At 41.8% G+C, this 7,602-nt stretch overlaps 1 pseudogene; it reads left to right on the forward strand.

Moving 5' to 3' along the window:
• The first annotated feature begins 5,830 nt into the window (after positions 1-5,830).
• Positions 5,831-6,881, forward strand: LOC123816565 (annotated as a pseudogene).
• The last annotated feature ends 721 nt before the right edge of the window (positions 6,882-7,602 follow it).

Here is a 7,602-nt window from a genome sequence, read left to right on the forward strand (position 1 = left end):
GATATCATTGCAACCATCTTTGGAAAATATAATCTTCCATTTTGGCTTCTAACTGTGTCTCATTCACTTATTGCTCATCTGCCTCTGCATACTTGATTCCTAAAGTCAGTTCCTATGCCTACTCAGAGGCCAACCTTCTTCCCTCCCCTCTTTCCCTTTTTCCTAGTAAAAAAGAAAAAAAGGGAAAAAAAGAAAAGGAAAGGAAAAGAAAGAACCTTTTCTAAAACACAAGGCAGAGTAAATAGGTACTTAGTTGGAACCAGTAAAATGTTACCAGTCTAGCAGGAAGGAGTGATCATGACAAGAATTAAAGGAAGCTTCATTGAGGAGATGGCCATAATGCTGGATTTTGATGGGCAAGTAGAATTTTGACAGCTTGAGAATAGGGCAGAAAGGCATGTCATTTCTACATGAGTAAAAGCACGGAAGTGTAGGAAGGTATGTTGCATGAGGAACAGCTAAGACTTCTAAAGAATTTAAGCTTCAGACATTGTGACCACTGAGAAGTCAGGTTTTAAAACTGTCTTTTAGGAAGACAACTCTGGTGGCGATGTGGAAGATACATTGGAGAGGTAAAATTTTGGAGGGGGTGGGGGAAATGGCCAGTGTATGTAGGGGGTAATTTAGTATCCTTTAAAAAATAAAAGGAGAGGACTTTCTTTCTCTCCTGATCTGTAGGAGAAACAGTAGCAGTGACTCTTTCTCCAGAAGTGATGGCTTACACTGGCATGGTTCATCACTAGACTTGGCCCTTCCTTCAGCAAAGCTTGTCCAGATGTGTTTGGAATGGATACTTGGTAGGACTAGTTATTCCCTTGAGGTTTCATCCCATCTGCCATCCCCCAACCCAGTGAATCTATGCTTCAACAGTCTTAGAAACCCATCTTCAATGTTGCAAGTCCACCTCAAACCCTTGCCCTAGCTAAGAGGAGGTGTCTGACCTGTGTGCATGGGCTGCATGCAGCCAGGATGGCTATGAACATGGCCTAACACAAAATCGTAAATTTACTTAAAATATTATGAAATTTTTGTGTGATCACATGTCCCAATGTATTTAAAGTGTGGTCCAAGACAACTTTTCTTCTTCCAGTGTGGCAAAGAGATGCCAAAAGGTTGGATATGCCTGAGAGACTATCTACTGTTTCTTCCATCATTCCCTCAAACTCTTTGCTGCAACCATGCAAACTTCTCACCACTTCCTGGCATGCCAAGTCCTATCCATCTGCCACAACTTTGTATGTGATTACTCTCCCTACAGTGCCCTTTCTGTCATCCTGTTCTCCACCAGACAAGTCCATAATCGTCAGTTATTACCCAACTGAAGTGTCACCTCTGTGAAGCATGTAGGCTGCTATCTTCTGGTCTCCCATGATGTTCCATCTTCCATTGTAACATCTGTCCCATTATCATGTCATGTGCATTTCATGTTTATTTCATGGATTAGATTGAGCCCTCTGAAGGAACAGACTGTGTTTTATGAGAGATTATTGTTTCTCACAAGAGCTGGTGGTCAGTAAATGTTACTTGAAGGCAAGAAGTAGGACCTTCATTTAACTCTTGTTAATGTAAGTGCTGGTCTGTGTTTCTGATGTAGAAACCCTGACACTGATTGAACAAGGAGTTGGTACCAATCTATGCAGAATAGTGGCGTGTAAGGCTGCTCAGAAGAGGCTAGGTTTCTGTTGGCATAAGGTTATGAAAGTAATCTGGAAAATCAACCAGATCCCAGAGCAGTGGAGCTCTAGTCACAAATCTGGTTTATTTTTAACAGGTAGTTTCCCAGAGGTATCATGAACAGCCCAATCACCGTGCCTCCTGTACCCAGTAACTATTAAAAAAGGCAATGCCTTGCCTGGTTCCAGAGCTGTAGATCAGCCCTGTGGAGTTGCCTGGATTCATCAGTAACATTCTCTTCTGCTGAAAGGCTGGTACTAATGGGTGGTTTAGGTCATCGTCAACTTCTGTGGTCTCCTTCTAAAACTTAAGGTCACACTTTCATAAAATTGTGGGGAACTCAGCTTACACATACACTAAGCCCTAAAGAATGCTCTGTGGGCAGAGCTCAGCTTACTTGGGAGAACTTTGTTTGCACAGTGTTTCAGGGCCTGGGTATATGGGATGTTTTCCCTTTGGCCAAGATCTGCCTTATATAACCAAAGCAGTGCTGGCGTGTCAGCGGCGGTGTTTTGCTATGGTTAGAACAGACGGACAAATGCTGCGTGTGCTTTCGAAACCTCCGATTGGTGTAAATGTGCTCATGGAGAATCTGTAAATTGTACCTTTTTTAATTTTTCACATCCTTGGGGTGTGTGCTGGGCTTATTAAACAAGAGTCTGTAAAGGTGTAATGTTTTTTATCCTTCTGAGTGAAAGATTTTTTATTGAGTTTTATCCATTACTTAGCACCCATTCTGCCTCTTTTCCATTTCAGATATTTTCACTCTGTGGTGACAGATGGGAAAATGATCGTTTGAAAGTTTGTAGATTATCACTAATTCATCCCAGCACCAAATATTCCTCCCCTATAGCTGTCCTTAAATAGGGAGTTCCCCTATTCCACCCAAGGACCATTAAGGACTTGAGCATAGTAGCCAGTGGGGTTGGGATGGGGGGTGGGGGGGAAGTAGAGTAGACTTTAGACTGGTTGCAGCCTGTATATGTCCTAATGCTGCCACTTAACCATGTGACCACAGCCTCTCTGGGCTTCAGCTTTTCTCGGGGTTAATTTGATACAGACGAAATGATACAGTCACTAGAAGCTGCTCGATTAGTTTCTGTCCTTTCTTCCTTGAGAGGTTGATAGGGATGGGAAGAGAGGACATAAGAAACAGAAACTTCAAACTAAAAAGGTAGGAAACAGTGTCACATGGCCATATCTAAAATTAGAATATGTAAATAGGATCTAAATGATGGTAATTTGACTTGCAGTTTCCCAGGAATGCATCTATTATACCAGGCAGTGGCAATTTGGTGATTCTGCAGCGACATTTGTAATTGACGTTGTTTTAAAGGGCCTGTGACTCTGTAGTTTCTCTAGCATCACAGACATTTCTGTTGTAGAAGTCAGAGGTCTAGAATTAAAGGTCTACGGGTTCCAGTGAATGAGCTCCCAGCCAAGTGTAAGTGATGTAAGACTTGTCTGTAATTATAAAGTATTACTTAATCACTCTTCAAAGAGACAAAAATAAGTTCATGCCACTGAAATTTCATCCACATGATTAAATGAGAAATAAAAGATAGCTCAGAAGTAGATTAATACTGAATATTTTCAGAACACCTTCTATTAAAGCTTACTCAAAGGCACTCCAGTCTCCTAACTCCTTTTTTCATCTTTGATTCCTGAAGCTTTTGAAAGTTTTCTAAGTGAAAGATTTAAAGTACAAAGAAAACACCATAGATATGTATCTGGCTAAATATCCTAGAACCAAGCTTACAGAAGTAAGAGAAAAGGTAAGAGCCCTTGATGACGGAAGCAGGGACCAAACATCTTTCATCTTCTGCTTCATGATCTGAATCTCACACAGGAGGCATGAAAAGGAGAGCCTGCAGACTGGCAGCATGGGCACCTCTGGAAGCTTGTTAGTCAGGTAATTCCCAGGCTTTCTCTGGATCTCCTGAATGAGGCGCTCCAGGGCGGGCCCAGCCACTCTTGTTTCAACAAGCCCTCCAGGGAACTCTGATGATGGTCAATCTTGAGAACTGTTAGTCCAGAAGAGGTTTTGAAAAATAGAAAAACATAACCTTCAGAGTGTCATTGTTATCAAAATCATATCCCATGCTTAAAGAGAAACAAAAAAATTAAAAGACTGTATAATTCTTAGATAAATACACCTTTAGACCAGAGAGCTTTCTGAAAGCCACTGCCACTATAGAATGACAGTGTCTGGAAGACTCTCAAAAGGTCACTTCTCATACCCTACTACAGAAGGTGTTAACTGCCCAAGTGAGGTTACAACCTATAAACATCTGGTGGAACTAGATCTATCCACAGGTGGGGTTTGATGCCCAGATATTTTTAGAATACTCTGAGTTACACAAAATGAAAAAGTTTTCCTTGCTGAGAAGTGTTACAAAAAGAGAACATGTTTAGTTTATGCAACCCAGTGCTGTGCAGAACTCCTCAGAGCTCTGAACACGTGCAAGTATAATTTGATTTTCCAAAAGGGGAGGTACTCTTTTGTGTAAGGTGGTTCTTTTAGTTTATGGTGTCTGTCAAACTATTTTGACCATGGAAACCTTTTTCAGTGGAGCATCCCTTGGCACCAGAAATCCGCAGGATCTACTTTGGGAAATGCTGATCTGAAGTATAGAATGCTAGCATTTCTAGCTGAAAGCATTTTCGAGAAATCAATCAGTTAAATCCTTCAGTTCTCAGCACCTCACTTGCTTAAACAGGAGGAGCTATTTTCCACCTCCTGTTGGTGATGTTACTAACCCTTGCAGATGTGAGAATCTTCTTCCAACATCAGATTTCAGAGTTAAACCCCCCTCTCCTACACACATACACATGCATGACATTAGGTAAGTTGTTTTATACTTGTCAGCCAGAAAAGCAGCCTGACCATGGGTAATACCATAAGCTTCAGAGTCAGACTCCAGATTTATTTACTATTTATTAATAGTAAATCCAAAGGGTTCCTTACTTAAAATCTACAAATCTCACTTTCTTTTGTGCAAAATGGGGATAACAATTGTATCTGCCTTCAGCGTGTCAATAAAAGGTAAACAAAATAATCTCATAGCACAAATGCTCGTCACTCTGTAAGTGCTTAATGAACGTTAGCCACTGTTTTATTGATTAAAAAGTTACATAGTGGTCAAGAATTACAAATACACCATGCTTTTAAAGAATTTGTATTTTATTAGGTCAAATTAAACTGCCCATGTATTTGCAGGGGCGGGGGGAGTATTATTATACATATAGGTACAAGACGTTACTTGTTCATTCTACAGTGTTTGATGTGCAAATCACTTTGCAGATCCTTTGCAATAACCTCAACATTTGGGGTTTACTGATGACAGGTTAGGAACCAATGGCCTGGGTCAACCTATTTTTTGTCTAAAAATAGACTGTCTATTTTTTAAAACATTTACATAAGGGGAGAGTGTTCAGCCTTTTTTGTTCCTGTGTTCAAACTCCCTTGCCGTTAATTTGTTTTGTGTCTGCCTGGGCATGTTGCAAACCCACTGCCTCTGATCTGGTCTTCTGCAGACCCGAGCAGCCGGTCAGCATCTTCCTCATAGTCACATTTCATTCAGAGGAAAGCTCTTCCTGAAGAAACCTCTCCATTTATCAGTTAACACTGTTGTGGACCCAGCATGTCAGTAAACACTATTGGATAGATAAGAGACATTTGAAACGTCTCTGTCACTGCAAGGAACTTATAATGTGGTTGAAGGAACAAATGAATTATTTGAGAGTATCCAAGTTCTATAGTGATGGCATTGGTTGAAAATGAAGTTGATGGCCATTTTGTGAAGAGACGAAGGCCGAGCAGTTGTGGCTGCATTTCTGACCTCCATCAGCAATCATCTACTCCACGTAGTACCCGGGAGTAGGAGATTCAGAATCGAATCTCTTCTCCCTTCTCCCTCTGGGTTACAAATCACTTGAAACATAAGTTAGTGGAACTTTGCTTGAGGGCAGCAAGGCGAACCCCATCCCTAGGCACTGGAGCTCAGCTTTGATTTTTAACCTCCCTCTCCCACCCTTCCAGAACACACACATTCCCATTCCAAACTGATTTTATTTAAAAAAAAGACAAAAAAAACATTTTAAACATAATGATGCAACTCGGTGTGCACTACGGGAAATTTACAGTGAGATTTTTTTGATCTTCAGCTGCACTGCAGCAACATGAATGCCCAGCCTGGAGCAGCAGCAGCCAGGATGACCTGGAGCCAGGGGGGCCTTCAGAACAGATGCACACCCTTCCTGGGTGATGTTTCAGCTTCGTGAGGAATCTTATCATCAAAGACAATGGCCAGCAATGTTACCAACAAGACAGATCCTCGCTCCATGAACTCCCGTGTATTCATTGGGAATCTCAACACTCTTGTGGTCAAGAAATCTGATGTGGAGGCTATCTTCTCAAAATATGGCAAAATTGTGGGTTGCTCCATTCATAAGGGCTTTGCCTTTGTTCAATATGTTAATGAGAGAAATGCCCGGGCTGCAGTGGCCAGAGAGGATGCCAGCATGATTGCTGGCCAGGCTTTAGATATTAATCTGGCTGCAGAGTCAAGGTGAACGGAGGAAAAGCAGGTGTGAAACAATCTGCAGTGGAGATGTACGGCTCCTCTTTTGACTTGGACTATGACTTTCAGCAGGATTATTATGACAGGATGTACAGTTACCCAGCACATGTTCCTCCTCCTCCTCCTATTGCTCGGGCTGTAGTGCCCTCGAAATGCCAGCGTGTATCAGGAACACCTCACGAAGGGGCAAAAGTGGCTTCAATTCTAAGAGTGGATAGCAAGGATCTTCTTCCAAGTCTGGAAAACTGAAAGGAGATGATCTTCAGGCCATCAAGAAGGAATTGACCCAGATAAAACAAAAAGTGGATTCTCTACTGGAAAGCCTGGAAAAAATTGAAAAGGAATGAGCAAACAAGGAGAGATGAAGAATGATAAGTCAGAAGAGGAGCAGAGCAGCAGCTCCCTGAAGAAAGATGAGACTAATGTGAAGATGGAGTCTGAGGGGGGTGCAGATGACTCTGCTGAGGAGGGGGACCTACAGGATGATGATGATAATGAAGATTGGGGAGAAGACCAGCTGGAGTTGATCAAGGATGATGAAAAAGAAGGAGAGGATGACAGAGACAGCGCCAATGGCGAGGATGACTCTTAAGCACATAGTGGGGTTTAGAAATCTTGTCCCATTATTTACCTAGGCGCTTGTCTAAGATCAAAATTTTCACCAGATCCTCTCCCCTAGTATCTTCAGCACATGCTCACTGTTCTCCCCATCCTTGTTCCTCCCCTGTTCATTAATTCATATTGCCCTGCGCCTAGTCCCATTTTCACTTCCTTTGACGCTCCTAGTAGTTAAGTCTTACCCTGTAATTTTTGCTTTTAATTTTGATACCTCTTTACGACTTAACAATAAAAAGGATGTATGGTTTTTATCAAAAAAAAAAAGAAAATGAAGTTGATGTTTAGAAAAGGACAAAATCAGTGTGGGAGAATTTTTTCAAAGCTCCATGTAGGACAAAGCATGTTTAGTGCAAAAATACTGAATTAAGAATCAGGATTTAGTTATAATCCAGGCTTTGAAACGAATTCACTGCGTGACCTTGGGCTACATTTTAACTTCTCTAGATTTTAGTTTTCTTACCTGTCAAGTGAACAACCAACCTGATTAGGCCCTGCCTGCTGCCCCTCAGAGTGGGAAACATTCCTCCGCAATGTGCATTCTCACATGCAGTGCTCATCCTGCCCTCCAATGTGGCCCCATTCTTCAGATGAGAGCACTGAGGCTCAGCAAGCTTATGTAACCACATAGCGGGTAAGCTTTTCTAGTCCTCCCACCCGGTTTTCCCCACTCTGGCCTCTTTTCTCTTAATCACAAGGACAAATTTCTCTTTTGAGGGTATGGGAAAGG

This window comes from Phyllostomus hastatus, unplaced genomic scaffold (assembly GCF_019186645.2).
Source record: "Phyllostomus hastatus isolate PE091 unplaced genomic scaffold, TTU_PhHast_1.1 phas_contig_209, whole genome shotgun sequence".
Taxonomy (NCBI): domain Eukaryota; kingdom Metazoa; phylum Chordata; class Mammalia; order Chiroptera; family Phyllostomidae; genus Phyllostomus; species Phyllostomus hastatus.